Source organism: Dermacentor albipictus, chromosome 9 (assembly GCF_038994185.2).
Source record: "Dermacentor albipictus isolate Rhodes 1998 colony chromosome 9, USDA_Dalb.pri_finalv2, whole genome shotgun sequence".
In the NCBI taxonomy this organism is placed as follows: domain Eukaryota; kingdom Metazoa; phylum Arthropoda; class Arachnida; order Ixodida; family Ixodidae; genus Dermacentor; species Dermacentor albipictus.
In genome coordinates this window covers 75,111,911-75,128,581 of record NC_091829.1, presented here as the reverse complement: position 1 = coordinate 75,128,581, position 16,671 = coordinate 75,111,911, and the positions used below count along the sequence as shown (strand labels likewise).

The 16,671-nt window shown below is 45.1% G+C and overlaps 1 protein-coding gene across 5 annotated transcripts in view; it reads right to left on the bottom strand.

Annotated features, from left to right (window-relative positions):
• Positions 1-16,671, bottom strand: part of LOC139049428 (uncharacterized) — a 143,234-nt gene that overhangs the window by 80,220 nt on the left and 46,343 nt on the right. The window lies entirely within an intron of this gene.

Below are 16,671 nucleotides of genomic sequence, written 5' to 3'. Positions count from 1 at the left end.
ATTGGGAAACACACGCTGTGTGAAGATTATGTTTGAAGGAGACAGCCTTCCCTCCCACGTCAAAGTAGGACATGTCCGCCATCCAGTACGACCATTCGTACCGAAGCCCCTCCAGTGTTTCAAATGTTGCAAGATTGGCCACGTGAAGGCTGTCTGCGTGAACAGTGTAGTGTGCCCGCGGTGCTCTGAGTCCCATTCAGAAGACGCCTGCAGCACACATGTTCTAAAGTGCCCGAACTGCAGTGGTCCTCACAAGGCCTCATCAAAGGATTGCCTGCGGATGCGGAAGGAATTCACGATTCTAAAACGCATGGTGCGCGATAATTCGACGCATCGAGAGGTTGCTACCGCTGTTCGGCGACGTCGGCATCGACACCGAAAACGTTCAAGAAATTCCGCAACTGAAGATAGATACACGCCAGCTACAGTCAGAAGGGCTGCCGCATCTCCGCACTGCGCCACCAAGACAGATACAAGGAAAGTGAACAAAGAGGAGAGCCTCGCCCGTCCTGAAGAATGGCCTGAGCTACCGAGGGCACACCTCCCTGCTAAGATACCTCAAAACGCACCGGCTTCAACGGCTTCTGCCACTGTTGAAGCGACGCTAGCTGATGATCTCCAGGTCATCAACATTGTGCGGTCGCTCATGAGTGCCATTCGCGGTATACTTACCAACATGAAGTCTTCGTCTGCGCAAAGCGCACTACAGGTGCTGGACACTTTGAGTCCAGTACTTGCAACTCTTGGTTAAAATCATGGCTCTCCAGAAGCCGTCCTTTCGTGACGAAGTCCGAAACGCGTCGATATTTCAGTGGAACGCCAGAGGACTGAAGTCACGCATGTCGGACTTTCGACAGTTTGTGTTAACAAATAAGTTCCCAGTCATCGTCATCTGCGAGCCCCTATCAGATAACATCAGACTGTCTGGGTATGAATGTTTCATGTCCGCCACTCACGGAGAATGCAGCAAGATCATCGTATTCATGCGACGTGATCTTACGTATGTCCATCACCCAGAGTCACCTGACCAAGAAAACCAATACGTCTGTCTGACATTGAGGAAAGGCAAGCTCACTTTCACATTAATTGGAGCCTACATATCGCCCTCAAGTCGGTTGGACTGCGAGAGATTACGGCGAATCACCACAGCGACTCCGCAGCCTTTGGTGATTACTGGAGATTTTAATGCCCACCACCATCTCTGGGGAAGTTCTAAGATAAACTCGAGAGGCAGAAGATTAGTGTCATTTGCCTCTGAACAAGAACTATGCTTGTTAAATGATGGAAGCCCCACCTTTCTACGGGGAACTGCCTACTGTAGCTGCCTGGATCTGACCTTTGTTTCACGCTCCTTCACTAGAAAGGTCAGGTGGTTTCCGGATATTGAAACGCGGGGAAGTGACCACCTACCCACTTATCTTAGGGTTGAAGGGTTGACGGACTCCAGGTTAGCCGCCGTCACACAATGCATCGACTGGCCAATGTTCAAGTCAATTGTCGAAGACGGCTGTCGGGATGACTTGGCCACTAGCCTAGAGGACATCATAAAAGGTGCCCTAGAGGCTGCGAAACATTCACTTCCGAGAACGTCCACACGCACCGAATACGACATTGAGCTAGAGAAGCTTCGTGCAATTCGTCGTCGTGCAGAGCGAAGATACAGGCGCACGAAGTCTGTAAATGACTTGAGGTTGGCCAGAAGAACTCAAAAGAAAATTCAGCGTCGCATGGACAAACTTGCATCACAAAGATGGAAATCATTCTGCGAATCTTTGGATCCACGAAAACCATTGTCTCACATATGGAGAACTGTTCGTGGTCTCCGTGGAACCCCTCAGCAGCGCCACCCTGTTAAGTCTTTGGCCCTTCACCAACAATGCAGCGAGATTGACGTAGCGGAAGCTTTCTGCAGGAGGATTGCTGGCGAAACTAGTTGCGCTGGAACATCGACGCTCCGCCACTCACTGATTTCACGCGACTCCTGCATGGATAGTCCTTTCTCCATGGGCGAGCTCGAAGCTGCACTGGCATTGTGCAAGCGTTCATCTTCACCAGGCCCCGATGGTATAACCTACCGTGCCCTGTGTATTCTGGGTGATGAGGCTCGAAAAGTGCTCCTGCTCCTATTCAACAGCTCCTGGCGGACAGGTACGGTTCCCCAAGAATGGAAGACCAGTCGCATAATTCCACTGCTCAAGCCTGGCAAGTCGCCTGTAGACATTGCATCATACCGACCAATTGCGCTTGCCAGTTGCATCGGAAAACTAATGGAGAGGATGGTTCTAGCACGGCTAGAATGGTACCTCGAACATTACCAGGTATACCCAGATGCAGTGGCCGGTTTCAGGCGGGGCCGTTCTTCCATAGACAACGTTATCGACTTGGTGACGTACGTCGAGCACCAGAAGTCCTGCAAAAGATTATCTGCTGCCCTGTTTCTGGATGTTAAAGGAGCGTACGATAACGTAACGCACGAAGCGATTTTGAACGCGTTAGAGGCAGTAGGACATGGCGGCAAAGTATATATTTGGATACGTAGCTATCTACATACGAGATCCTTTTTCGTACTTACCGAGGATGGCCCGACCTCCCAGCATTACAGTAACCGTGGGGTGCCTCAGGGCGGAGTACTCAGCCCAACGCTCTTCAGTCTAACACTCATTGGACTCACCGACATCCTGCCAGGCATTGTTAGGCTCTCCATCTATGCCGACGACATTTGCATTTGGACGTCGGCTGTGACGCGACTGCAGCTTCGCGCGCGGCTTCAAAAGTCAGCTACTTTGACATCATCCTACCTTCGAGAACAAGGACTTCATATATCATACGAGAAGTGCGCAGCGATGGCATTTACCAGGAAATCAATGTCGCCATACGTGATATCCGTCGACAGACACATGATCTCGTACAGCACGAGTCACAGATTTTTAGGGGTGGTCCTTGACAAAAATCTCTCCTGGACCCCTCATGTGAATTATGTGAAAAAATGCCTGACAGGAATTTGCCATATGTTTCAGTTCCTTGCAGGAAAGACCTGGGGAGTGCCAATACACTCTATGCTGCAACTGTACAGGGTCCTCTTTATTGGCTTCCTGCGATACAGCATACCTGTCATGTCCAACACCTGCAGAACTAACCTGAACATAATCCAAAGCATCCAAGCCCAAGCACTCAAGATATGTCTCGGTCTACCGCGGAGTGCGTCAACGACTGAAGTTATTGCAGTGGCTCAAGATTTCACTATTAGAACGCACATTAGCATTGAAACAATGCGTGTGCACCTAAGACACTTCGCCCGGAACCCTACCCACCACCTAGCAAGTCTCCCAGTAGATAGGCCCCACACGACATTCAGTGCGACTGTCTTCGCGCACCGTGACTCTTTCAGGTCAGGTTACACACCTGCGGCAAGGCCTTCTATTCCTCCATGGTGTATGCGCCGTACAAAAGTGAACCTTACAGTGCCAGGACTTCAGAAAAAGTCGGACTTGCCATCATCAGCGCTCAAGCAACTAACTTTATTTCTCTTGTACGAGAAATACAGCGACTGCACACACGTCTACACTGATGGATCAACTACATCAACCAGTTCCAGCGGCGCTGTAGTTATACCAGCAATGAGAATAACCAAGCGGTTCAAGACTTCCCATGTCACTACGTCTACAGCTGCAGAGCTCGAGGCTCTCCGCGACGCGCTTCAAGTGATAAATACTGAAAGTCCTAGAAAATGGGCAGTCTTCTGCGATTCCAGGTCGGCCTTGCAATGTGTGCATTCATTTCTCCGACATGGAACTCACGATCAGCTCACGTGCGAAATCGCGGAACTTGTCCATCACTTAGGAGAAAAAGGCCATGATATCTCTTTTCAGTGGATACCAGGTCATTGCGGTATCATTGGTAATGAAGACGCCGATAAAGCAGCTCGGACGTCAAACCAAGAAGACCGCTGCGTCCCCATTCCGCTCTCAAGGACCGACGCCGCGAGACAACTTGGCATTCTGGCACGCACGATCTCCTTAGCAGAGTGGAATAATGTACATACAAGACGCACAAGACTGCACCGACTAAACCCATCACTTCAACTCAGACCTCCAGCCGGTGTGCACCGGCGTGAAGCGTCTCTTCTGTGTCGGTTAATGGCTTGGAGTGGCCTTCACGAATGCCTACTCAGCACTAATTGGAATGGCTGATAGTCCTGCATGTGATGTTTGCGCATGCGAGGAGAACATTGACCACATATTGTGCCATTGTCCTCAATTTCAAGCCCAAAGACAGTATTTGTCCGACACATTGAGTAAACTAGACGATCGTCCTCTAAGTGAACAGACAATATTAGAGCACCGTCCCGACCGATCATCGGCTCAGAAGGCAGTGAAGGCACTTTTGTGTTTTCTCAGAACTTCTGGTTTGCTCGAGCGACTTTAACTGAAGTGCTGTCCGTACGCGTACCTACACCTTCTCTCTCCCTTCTTTCTCTTCCCCTTCTCCCTTCCCCCAGTGTAGGGTAGCCAACCAGACTATTGACTGGTTAATATCCCTGCCTTCCTGTATTCTTCTCTCTCTCTCTCTCAGCGTGGATAACTTGGACGACGGCATGGGCCAGCTACCTTCTAATTCATGCCCGACTCCAATCTTGACAACGGATCCCGAGCGATGGGATTGAGCCCCCAGTCCTGACAGCGCTTAGCTTAAATTGCAGCTTCGATTACCGAGAGGGAAAAGAATCCTCACCTTGCCATTGACAAAAAGCGGTCAGAATGAACGCAGGAGTGGCTTGTTTATGATCACCAGGGACGCAACAACCCGCCGATAAAAGCGAAGTTTCACGAAGTAAAGCGAAGTAGCATATTTTTCTTCGGAAGAATTACCCATGAGCCTTATACCAGGGTAAAAAGTATTGAAGCACTCTCCCCAGTGGCGTAGCTAGGTCGCCTGGCACCCGGGGCCCATAGGTGTTCTGTCATCACCCCGTCCCTGGTTGTAGTAAGGAAGAGCAGGATATGGAAAATTACCCGGGAGGTGGTGGGGGTGATGTTTTAGTGCCAGCAGAGCCACCTTGAAAGCCACACATTCCCCCCCCCCCTCCATTCGATTGCGTTCCCTGAGATCGTGAATGTAGCAGATATACACGCTGCCTTATTTTCTGCGCAAAATAACACAGGGTGTTGCACTGATAACTTGTGATAAGCGCATTTGCACATCTGCTGTAAGAATGGAAGAATATGGATCACAAGTAGCAAAAATATTTTAAGAAAGTTTTGCTTACCAATTTTAGAAGAAATATCGCATTTGCAAAATTGAAGCACGACAATCGTCTGCAGCCCAAAAGCAACTCCTAAAAAGTGTCATAGGCACTACGGCGAGCAGTATTCTCGATGTGTGTAGCCCTAAAGCCAAACGAAAATTAAATAGAATGTCAATGACGCTGATCTCCCCACCCTGTAAGAAAACGGCACCTAGTTCGCGTTTACGCGGGCGTCAATGCTATGACAATTACAAAATATCTCATTGTAATCCATAAAAGCTTTCGTTATACGCTGCTTTGGGAAAACGCCATTATCCTGACTGCGGCACCGCCACAATGTTTGGTAGCTCGGAACAAACCGACGCTGAATCGACGTAGAGTCCACCTGTGACGGTTTCATGTTTTGCGAGACATGGAAGAGATAACGCGGGAAATAACTGAACGTTCACATTCAGTTGTGTATTTTACGTTATTTAACTGTTCTTAATAAAGTGTTTTTGCTTTCTCCTCCCCAGATCCAAACACGGGACTCTATTCCTAAGCGCTCTCACTTGAGCGCTCTTTGCCTCTGTAGTTTTCCCTTCATTACCGCAGAAAGTTGTCCGCGAATATAGTTTCTTCCCAGGAATGGACGCCGATGCAGATACTGAAGTCGTTGGTAGCCGAACGAGGCGGATGTTTCAAGCTCATGTATGGACGTGGTAACCACTTGTTGCCCCTTTGATATAAGAGGAAAACTGTGAATCTGCAAAGTTAAATGATGAGCCTGTTTAACAATATGCAGAAGTACACCCATGTTCGCCGTCACATTTATAAAGGGCAGTGATGGCAAGTGCGGCTAGCAGCCTACGAGAATAGCAACGTACCGATGTTTATAGCGCGCAGTCTCGCCGCTACTGAGTTTTTTGGTTGATCGCTTTACGAAATGAAGAATGTTTATTTCCAGTCCTCCTGGTAAAAACCTCAACTATACAATAGCAGTCTTCGTTGATCAATTGACTTGTGCCTAAATTCGGGTCTGCCAGTAGCAGGAGTACAGACCCGGGGAATGTGCTCGGCCTAATCACACCGCCTCAACGGGATCGACATCGACTCAAACTATGCTCGCAGCTCATGAAGGCTCAAGCGTGTGCGGCCAACAATGCAGCACCGCTTTCCAACCATGAGTCGCCCGTTTGCAGGGGACTTAAGTTCTCGCGACAGCAACATATCGTGTCAAAGCTCACCTCACTATTGTCAACTTTGACGTCTGCCATTAATTACCAGTATGCTCTGCGCATGCATCTGTTTAACTCATAACACAACGTGTTCAATAGCTGAAGAGAAGAAAATGCATCTCGTTTCAAGTGATTGGAAAAAAATATTTCCTTAGAAATATCCCCTACTCTCAACCGTGCTCATGGCCGCCGTATTTCGAGGAGGAGAAATCCGAAAAACCCATGTGCTTAGATTTAGCTGCACGGTATTGAACCTCAGGTGGTGCAAATTTCTAGTGTTCCAGACTACGGTGTGCATCAAAATGAAAACGTAGTTTTGTCTCGTAAAACCTTATATTTCTTCATGTGAACCCTGCTGTCTCGAAGATGTGGTCGACCTGCATGTCCAGAGGAAGGTCACCAGCGAATTTCACAGACATTTAATGAACTCGATATATCGCCGGAGTTAACGCTTATCGTAAACAGTTCAGCTCAGAAGAATCAGTCAAGTTCAGTATTGAACGAAAGTTGAAGACGTAATGCACATTCAATGGCGCCAGTGAAAACCACACTACTTCGATGCTTCAGCACAGAACAATACATGAATTTTTGTATTTGAAAGACGCAATCACAGCAGAGTACGTCAATGAAGCCAGCCCACTAAACGAAAGGAGCGCTCTTGGTTCGCTATACAAACTCCAAAAGTACCCTGGCATCTCTTGATAAATTTCGCTTCAGTTCCCAAAGATTTATTGCCTAATTCAAACAGCGATCACATAATGTTTACGAACATATCCGCAGCCGCCGTCTTTATACGGATATTTGCTTATCTCCTAACGAGAAATGCTAGTCTTCTCGTTTTGCTTGATGCAGTATGTATGGGTGTCCACTACGTAGCTTGATAGTGCACTAAGGCCTGATATCGTAACGCTTTGAGTGACTAAATGACAGCGAGTAAACTTCCGCGAAAAAACGTGGCAACCACAAAGGGGCCGTAAAGTTGCGGCTCCCATTTTTCCCTGGCTTACAATATTCAGTATATGAAACTAAATCTAGGATTTCCACACGTACGTCCGTAGGGACAATGTGAAAACTGATTCCGCGCATTTTCGAGAAATATCTGACCACCATATATAATATATTTCGCTAATTTTGATCCGCGTGAAAGGCTGCGTTTGCATCCGCCTCAACTAAATCACGCCAGCATCATGAAGGGATGCTCCGTGTCTCGTTCATTGCTCGTCTCGTGTGAATCGCATCTCGTCCTCGACACCCGCGTGGCGCGCAAAGTACCAACATGGCGGCGTCCTTGCAGTTGCAGATTTCGATGCATGGGCGCCATGACGAGCGTTCCCTATAGAGTTACTTTCTGCTTGCTTACTTTTTCACCATGACCAAGCCGCTTTTCGCTGACTGCGTCAGAACGCCAGGCGCGGTGGGCGTGCCTACAAAGTCTCTCAAAAAGTTACGAAAGTATTTACAATAATGTTAGAGATCAGAGATAGCGCTAAAGCTTGTCGCAGTAATGGTCAGAGCACGCGAAACTAACCACCTCACTGAGCCGAGTGGGGCAAGCTTGCCCAAGATGTACCGCAAAGAAGTAAAATAATGTTGGGGCACATACCAAGCTTCGCAACCATCTCTTAGTATGAGTAATTACGTCAAATTACCTATGCCAACACAGCCGACCTGCCTTTCGCTTACTGTATCACAAGTCTCGGTTCCATGCCATAAAAGCACAATTGGTTGAAATCCGTCGCCGGCTGTCAAACTAAATTTCTCACGTTGCTGTTGTTCAATAGTGCATTGGCGCCATGTCAAAGTGTACAACGAACGGGAGAATACGTCGGCAGCATATAAACCAGGCTACATCCAAAATATGTGGGTCACCGAAGAGGCGAACTTCGCATATGCAGCAGCTCTCGCTCCCTTTGGTAGCGATTCTGGAGCTAACGCAGCCTGTGATGCGTACGTACTGTTGCCAGATAAAGCATGAAAACAAATAGCAATGTATAAGTTCATTTATACGCGAAACTTCTTGGTTTTAGCAAGAAAGAATAAATTGAAAATAAAACGCACTCTACATTCAATTCACATTCTTTTTTTTTTTTGCACTGCTCGCGTCAGCTAACGTACGGAATGAACACTAGGCGTGACGTGTTTCCTGTTACAAATTTTTGCCAATTGTCCCCACTTGTTTAATTTCTTTCCCTATGGTTAAACGGGTAAGCCGTGAAAAGGCAATGAATTTTCGCATTGAATCAAGCGGAGACCAAGTTGAAAATGTCAATGAAGTCACAGCCTAAAGAAAAGTGCACTCTTGGTATGTTACGCAAGAGTAATTTCAGATTGTTTTTATTTTTTCGAAGCTGGCATCAGCTAAAGGATGCGTTTAACACTAGGGATGACGTATTTCTTGTTGCCAGTTCTTGCTGAATATACTTCTCTATGATTAAATGCGTAAGCCCACAAAAATGAATAAGCTTTGTGTGTAACAAGCACATCGCATCAATGAGCGGTCAATGGAGCCAGCTGCCTAACGAAAAGCACACTCTTGGTACGGTACACAAACTGCATAGGTGCCCTGCAATGTCTACAGAAGTTTCTCTTCAGTTCCCGAACGGAACTGCGTATACACCAATAGTGATCAAATATAATTGACGTAAAACACCCGCAGCCCGTGTCTTTCTATATAGATCTTCTTTCGTACTATTAAGAACTTCTAGACTTGTCGCTTCGCCAAGTGAAGTAAATTTGCCTGTCCATTACGTAGCTTGATAGCGCACTAAGGCATGCCATGGTAATCAATTTACCGCTAAACACTTCAGAATAAATCTGCGCGATGTGGCAACCGCAAAGGCATCCCCAAGTTCCTGCGTCCCATTTCTGTCAGGCTAGCAATATTCAATATATGATACGGAAACTATAGCATTTGCACGAGGATGTCCATACGGACTATTTGGAAAGCTTATTCCGCGTATTTTTGAGAAATATTGAATGGCAGTTTACAAAAGAAATTTAGTTAATTTTGATCTGGCGTTAAAAGAAGCTTTTGAAGGCGCCGGAACTAGATTGCGCCCCCACAATGAAGGGAGGATCCGTATCGCGTTGATTGCGCGTCTCATCTGAATTGCATCTCGTCATCGGCGCATGCGGGGCGGCGCATAGTAGCCGCATGGCAGCGGCCTTGCTGTTGCAGATTTCATTGCATGGGCGCTAGAGTTGCTTAAATTAGACAGTTTTAGTAATGCGCAAGTTGCGTAAGCGACAGCGTTGCGTACATAAGATCACTACGTTGTGAAAATTGCGCATGTGCAGAATGCAACACGAACTTTACGTGATGCGTATGCGACCGCTGCGTGCGCACGCATCCTGATTCTTGCGTGCGGACGTGGGGAGGTTTGCGTGCTGCTCTCGTGGTTCCTGTCTGTTCGGGAAAGCGCGAGACAAAAGAGTTTCGCGAAATGGTGGCGTCAAAGGCAACCAGCGGAAGGCTGTACTTTTCAATGGCCTACAATTTCCTCCAATCACGGGTTAGCATCATTACAAATATTTACATCTCATCTATTAATGATCCAATTTGAAGAATTGGATCATTATTTCTACTAATGCAAAATTCATACGAAAACTCATTTCGCATGAAATATTGTCAGTTTAGCAGTATTTATTAACAAACTGTTTTCTGGAAGGGTTCTTTCGAGCGGTCTTAAGGTTGGTAGAATAGTTCCTATAATCAGGAAAGGGTGATCAAACTTCAATAGGGAATTGCCGGCCAATTTGTAGCCTTCCTTTTTTGGTAAAGCAATTGAAAACCATTTACACACTCGAATAATGCGCTACTTCAATAAATTTAACCTTTTGTATTCTCAGCAATTTGGATTTCACCAAATATGTTCAACCGAACTGCATTTATTACTTTTACTGAAGAAATTTCAAGCAAACTAGATTGACAGACGGATAATTGTGGGTGCTGTTTCCTCGATCTGACGAAGGCATTCAACACGATAAACCATTGCACACCAACTTGTTAAACTCGAATCATTTGGTAGGTCTGGTCCTCCCCTAAACTTTATAAGGCACTATTTGAGTAACCGGTCTCAAAAGGTACAGGTTAATGGCCATCTCTGATCGTCCCGGTTAATTAACGTAGGTGTCCCACAGGGGTCACATTTTAGCCAACTTTTATTTTTTGATGTCAATTAATGTCCTACCGACTATTCTTGCTAATACCAAGTGCATACTTTTCGGTTATGACACAGCCATCTTTACATCGAGTAAATCAATTCTCAAACTCTAGTCTAACCTTAACAACGACTTAAACAATATTATTTATGGTGCCAAAATAATAATCTGCACATTAATCCTACTAAATCGATATTTATGGTATTCCATTCCCAACGAAGTTAGATCGACGTCCCACCTATTGATATTGGCGATTACGTCATAAAAGTTTGGAACGAAGCGCGGTTCCTCGGTGTCATGTGAGATACTGAACTAAAATTTTATGGAGATGCCCGATCACTTGTGAAAAAGTTTGAATGTGGCATCAAAATTATCGTAAAGACAAGAACTTACTTTCCACATAACATTCTACGATCTTTGCATTTCGCTTACATTCATACCCATCAATCGTATTGTGCATCGTCATCGGCCAATACGAATTCTACGCATATTGAACGTCTGCAGCGACTTTACAACCACGCTATGTGATTAATGACTTTCAGCCCGTTTGATTTGTCTCACACGTCACTATTTCCTAAACTTAACATTCGCCCGTTACGACATTTATTCCGTCAAAAATTATCCATGTTTGCATATATCATCACAAACGTCATCTTCATTGAATGCATTGATCTTGAACACATTACTAACAACAACAGCACCCGGTATTTCATGCGCAATAATCTTCTTTTACCTGCCGTAAAGACGAATTACGGCAAGTTCACAGCCCCCTTCTCTGGCATAGCGAAAACAACCTTGAACAACGATCATGTGGTGCGTGTCTTTAGCTACACTGACAATTTTTTTATCTCTCTAAGGCTTTTACCAGGGGACAAAGTAGATGGTATAGCACAAGGTATTTTATCTGGGATAAAGGAATGCTCTCATGGTTTATATTTCACATAAGAATGGACGGATTATAAAGGAATCAGACTCATCGACTTACACCCGACCTTTCATGACAGTTACCAGACCTAAAAAGCGGTAATGACGTATGACTCTAATCAGTCTAAATTGGTCAAGAGGGGTGTGGCAGTTGGACGGCTTCTCGACGAAGTGCAGAATAGCTGCCACCACCGCGTGGCGTACAGCCTGAAACAGCAGGCTGAGAGGTTACCAGCCGCAGGTTTCCATCTCTCAGTTGTTAGGGCTGTTGTTGAAGCCGGTTTGCGGAAAGTAAAGGGTCTAGCAGGCCAGAAGTCACCGACATCAGAGCGAAGAAAGCAACTACACTCTAATAACTAAGAGAGTGCCGGGCACTCCCTTTGAGGGAGTAGCGGCGTGTCCCATATTTCACTCTCTTTTCGAGAGTACATCGACCCTCTTTGAGAGAGAGTAGGTCAACTCCTGTTGATAGAGTTTTGTTACTCCACCGCAAGGGATTGCTAGTACTCTTCTGCAGAGTGATAATACTCTTCCCACAGGGAGTGCTAGTACTCTTCCGCAGAGTGGTAATACTCTCACCGTAGGGGTAATGGCACTCCACCAGACCGAGTACTTCTACTCCCCCAAACAGAGTGCTAGTACTCTTCCTAATACCCTCTTAGCGAAGTCCTGGCCACGCATGCAGGCAGGAAATCAGATTAATTTAGGGTCGCTGATACACCGTTCCCTAGGCGGCTCCTCAGACTCAGTGGCCCAATTCCAAGCGGCCTTCAGAATAGGCGTGAGCAATGTTATGCAGGATTTTAAAGTCATTTTTCCTGGCTATTTGCTGCCTGCCATGAGTCGAGACTGCTCGGAATCGCCCTATGCGTCTCCCGAACGCCATTGCGGAGAAAAAAAAGCCACTGCACATTCAATCCGCAAATATCTTCGCATATTTCACAATCAGGAGACACATAGTCTAAATAGAACACAGTAGTCGAGGGCATCGCACACTTATCTGGAGAACCATATTGGTCTATACATCACGTGGATTCGAACCCGCGTACACTCGCATCTATACAATTCAAAGCACACATCCTAACCATTACACCACAGAACCACCACGGTCAGTCGTGTTGTTTTAGATCTTATATACACAAGAAATGTATTTGAGGAATCGGCTGCAGTGGGTGGAGTTTCTCTGCAGTGTGCTGTGCTGTTGTGTACTGGAATACGTTTGCGTTTGCATCATTTCCATTCCTTGCTACGACTAACGGAGGAATACAACGTAGACGACGACGTGAGAACTATTCACGGCTTGTCGTCACCCCAGGAAAATAACAAATGTGCCGTTCAGCTCACGATCGAGTGCTTTTCCAGTTCATGCATTATATGTTCTCCGAAAATACGCGGATACAAAGTATCGTGCCAACCATCCACGTATGTGAATTTAAGTCGCGCGTATACTGGTGAGCATTTCTGTTTATTTTTTCCGCCAGTTCCATTCGTATGTGGTCAACTGCGACGCCAGTACCAGGCATTTCGACGCGCCTCACGCTGCCGTGTAGGCGTTCTTTTCAAGTGCATTAGTTTAGAGTTTGGTTCAGTCCGCTGTGAGCTGTTGTCCTGCATTAGCAGCGGATCGTTAGCGTTTCGAAGAGCATGTAATCCAGCATTTGGAGACTGCTTATGCCGATAGCCGCGTCACATGCATTGGCACGCATGTTTAAAAGACCAATGTGTCCACTTGTTACGCGTGCACTCCTCGTATCCTGTGGCAGTGCTCGTGCTAAAAGCTTCGAAGACCATCTACATTCATACGTGTGTTCAATATATATGCACAGGAGAGACTTGCCGGCTAGTTGGTTGAGTATTTTAGACGAAACAGCGCAACACAAGGACGACGCAAAAACATGGACAACACCACGAAGCGCTGGTGTGGTTGATGCTTTTTTTCGTCCTGGTGTTTCCGCTGTTTTTTCTTCCACGATACACGCACACCACAGGTAGGCGAAAGTTTAGGAGTATAGGGCGTTAACTTTGTTTTCTCCGTTTCCTCTCAGTGTCAATGGCACAATGCGCTGCCCGGAATTGCGCACGCTTACCCCATATTCAGAAATGCATCATAACTTGAAGTCCATGCTTGACTTGATCTAAATGACGCAAGTCGTGAACGCACCAAAAGAAAGGCAGTGAGCGTCTGGGGGACGTTTGCACCAGGCGTAGTTTATATAGTCAAGCATGAGCTTTGTATTAATATACATTTCTGAATACGGGGGTTAGTCATCTACTTCTCACAGAAAATGTCGAAGAAGCGCCCACCAAAACCAGGCACATTCGTAAACCTAACTAGACAATACGAAGCTCCATAGAAAAAGAGTGGTATTAAAAGCTTTCAGTATTTTTCTTTACTCCAGAATGGTTGCGCTCTCGTGGCTTCAATGTACAGAGATAGTGCAGCGTTAGCTAAAAAGCATGAATTTCCGAACTCCATGCCAAAATAAGCTTGTAAAATTATTTAGGTGCTAGAAACCAGCGTTTGTAGCGATCCTTGAAAACCCTTTATTTCTAAAATGCCATTTTCAAGGCATTGAAAACCCTGGAATTTTTAGAAGTACTGGAAAGTCCTTAAATTTGTACACTTGGCTAGACATAGCAGACATTGCCAAGTGGTATTTTTTCCCTTCTGTGACACTCTTCGCATGTCACAGAGAATTGTCTGTGGAGGTAATAGAAGGAAAGCGACATCCTTAAAGTTGAAATTACAAAGGAGCTTCAGATACCAGTTTTAGGCACATGGAACCGGCGACAAATGTACTTGGAGGAGCGCAAGCAGGAAGCTTAACAGTTGAGGCATTCAAAGAAAAGCCGTGATGAGTAAATTGAGAGCTACAGACACAATAAAAGGAAATTACAAATGACTATTGCTTAATGGTGATGAAAAGCTGAGGCAACAGATGATATCACATACACTGTCAAACCAAACAGTATTCAAAAACTGCAAATGTTGCAGGTCCAAGTAGTTAATTGGGCTATTGCAGAAAAACTGAGCGCTTTCTTGAAATGCTTCCTTGTGTGCATTTAGTGATTGGCGGTCAAAGGCAAATTAGCAGTCGTTCAAATGTTTGAAATCAGTGAAATGCGATTTGTTTTGTTTTCTTGTGTTTGCATTAAAGTTAACGATGTTGTTGAACAAGTTATTGCCTGTCCAAACTACTAAAAAAATCGCACGAGGTCCTTGAAGTTACTGTGTCGGGGCCTCGAAAGTTCTTGAAAACCATTGCATTTTTTTCTTCAATATTGCTACGAACCCAGTAGAACAACTGTCATGGAGTAAAAACCTTCGCTGAACAGGGGCTTATACGAAGAGCACAGGAAGACTAGAAATGCAGTAGTAGGCATGGAGGGCCCTGAAAAAAATGTGCCACATCTGCTCGTCTGCCTTATGTTTCTGCATTGACTGTCACATTTTTAACAGAAGCTCACTTACTGTTCTACTCCAATAAACGCAACATTACCAACTCCAGTGTGGGGCAGTCCTTCAGCCAGTGCAGAACTCTTTCTGTACATCCCTGTCAGCTCTGTCATTTTTTCAGCATTGTAGTACAAGATTTGTTAAACTGGTTTCGCAGAATATGAGCAGTATACTCTTAAATTACCTGTTTATTTGTATGCACAAGTTCAGGTCCTCAGTTTGGTTGCATGACAAATTGCCATACCTCAATAGATACAAGAAAAAATGTTATTAGAGTTTAATAAAATCCAAGCAGTAATAATCACAACAATATAATGACATACATTTCTTTTGGTACGTATACAGCCCATGTCTTGGCACTGTATAAATTCAACTATACATCGCAAGTACTGTATCCTGACCACTATTATTCACAAGTGTAAAACCATCACAGCAATTCTTCAACAAATATCACAGTGATTAGTGACATACACTTTGTAACTGCTTTACATGAGCATAATGTATACAAATGGTCCCTGTGTACCTACACATGACTAGTGCCACCCGAGTACTATTACTCACAGGTGTAAAACCAACAAAGCAGTTCTTTAAAAATATCACAGCGCTTAGTGACGTACATGCTGTAACTCCCTTGTAAAAGCTTAATACGAACACGTGAGCACACAGAAAGCTAGCAGTGGGCCTACATGGAAATACCACCGCCTCAATACTAATTCACAAGTGTAAAACCAACCAAGCAGTTCTTTAAAGAATATCACAATGTTTAGTGACATACATTTTGTAACTAGCTTATATAAGCTTTATACAAACATGAGAACATACACAAAGCTATCGGTGCACCTGCATAGAAGTGCGGCCATCTGAACACTATTATTTGCAAGTGTAAGCTCAACAGAACAGTTCGTTATAGTGACGCCCATTTTGTACCTGCCTTATACAAGCTTAGTGCAAGCACAAGAATGCGGAAAAAAATAAAGAACTTGCTCTATGAATACACAAACAGATCAACACAAATGGTAAACACCGCTTTGAAGATACATGACCGTGACAAAGCGCAGTGCTGTGCCGGTTGAAACTGTCATCCACAAAAGTATTGAGCAATGCTTAAACCACACGCAATAAAGTGCTGAAAGACTGCGTCTCTAACGTACCTATATTAATTCAAATTTCTTGAATATAGGGCTCCCTTGCAGATAAGGCATCTGATCCAACTGACCTGATTTTACACCTGCTAAATGCATACAATGCACTCAGATATAACTGCTAATAATAATTATAAAAGGCATTTAAAAACTTGATAGTATGATGAAGATGCATGACTAGAAAAGTTCTGTCCCCCTCGTACATGTTAAAAAGGTGCAAGTACGACACATGTTCTTTTTTTCCGCAATTTTTGCATTAATGGACACCCGGGAACCTCGAACCCACAAAAAAAGAAGATACTGCTGTGTTAATAGTGTTATAATCTTTTGTGAAAGCTTTTTACAGACAAGTTGCAGTCTCGTTTCTGGAGGTTGAGCTGTATCATGCAAAATAACATGGAAAGTGGTCACATGGGAGCATGACACTATGCCATAATGTTCATTTCAGTTGACTCTCTTGCCCTACAAGTCACAGCTCACTGTGACCAGTGATGGAACAGCAGTGTCTATGTGATTTTCATCACA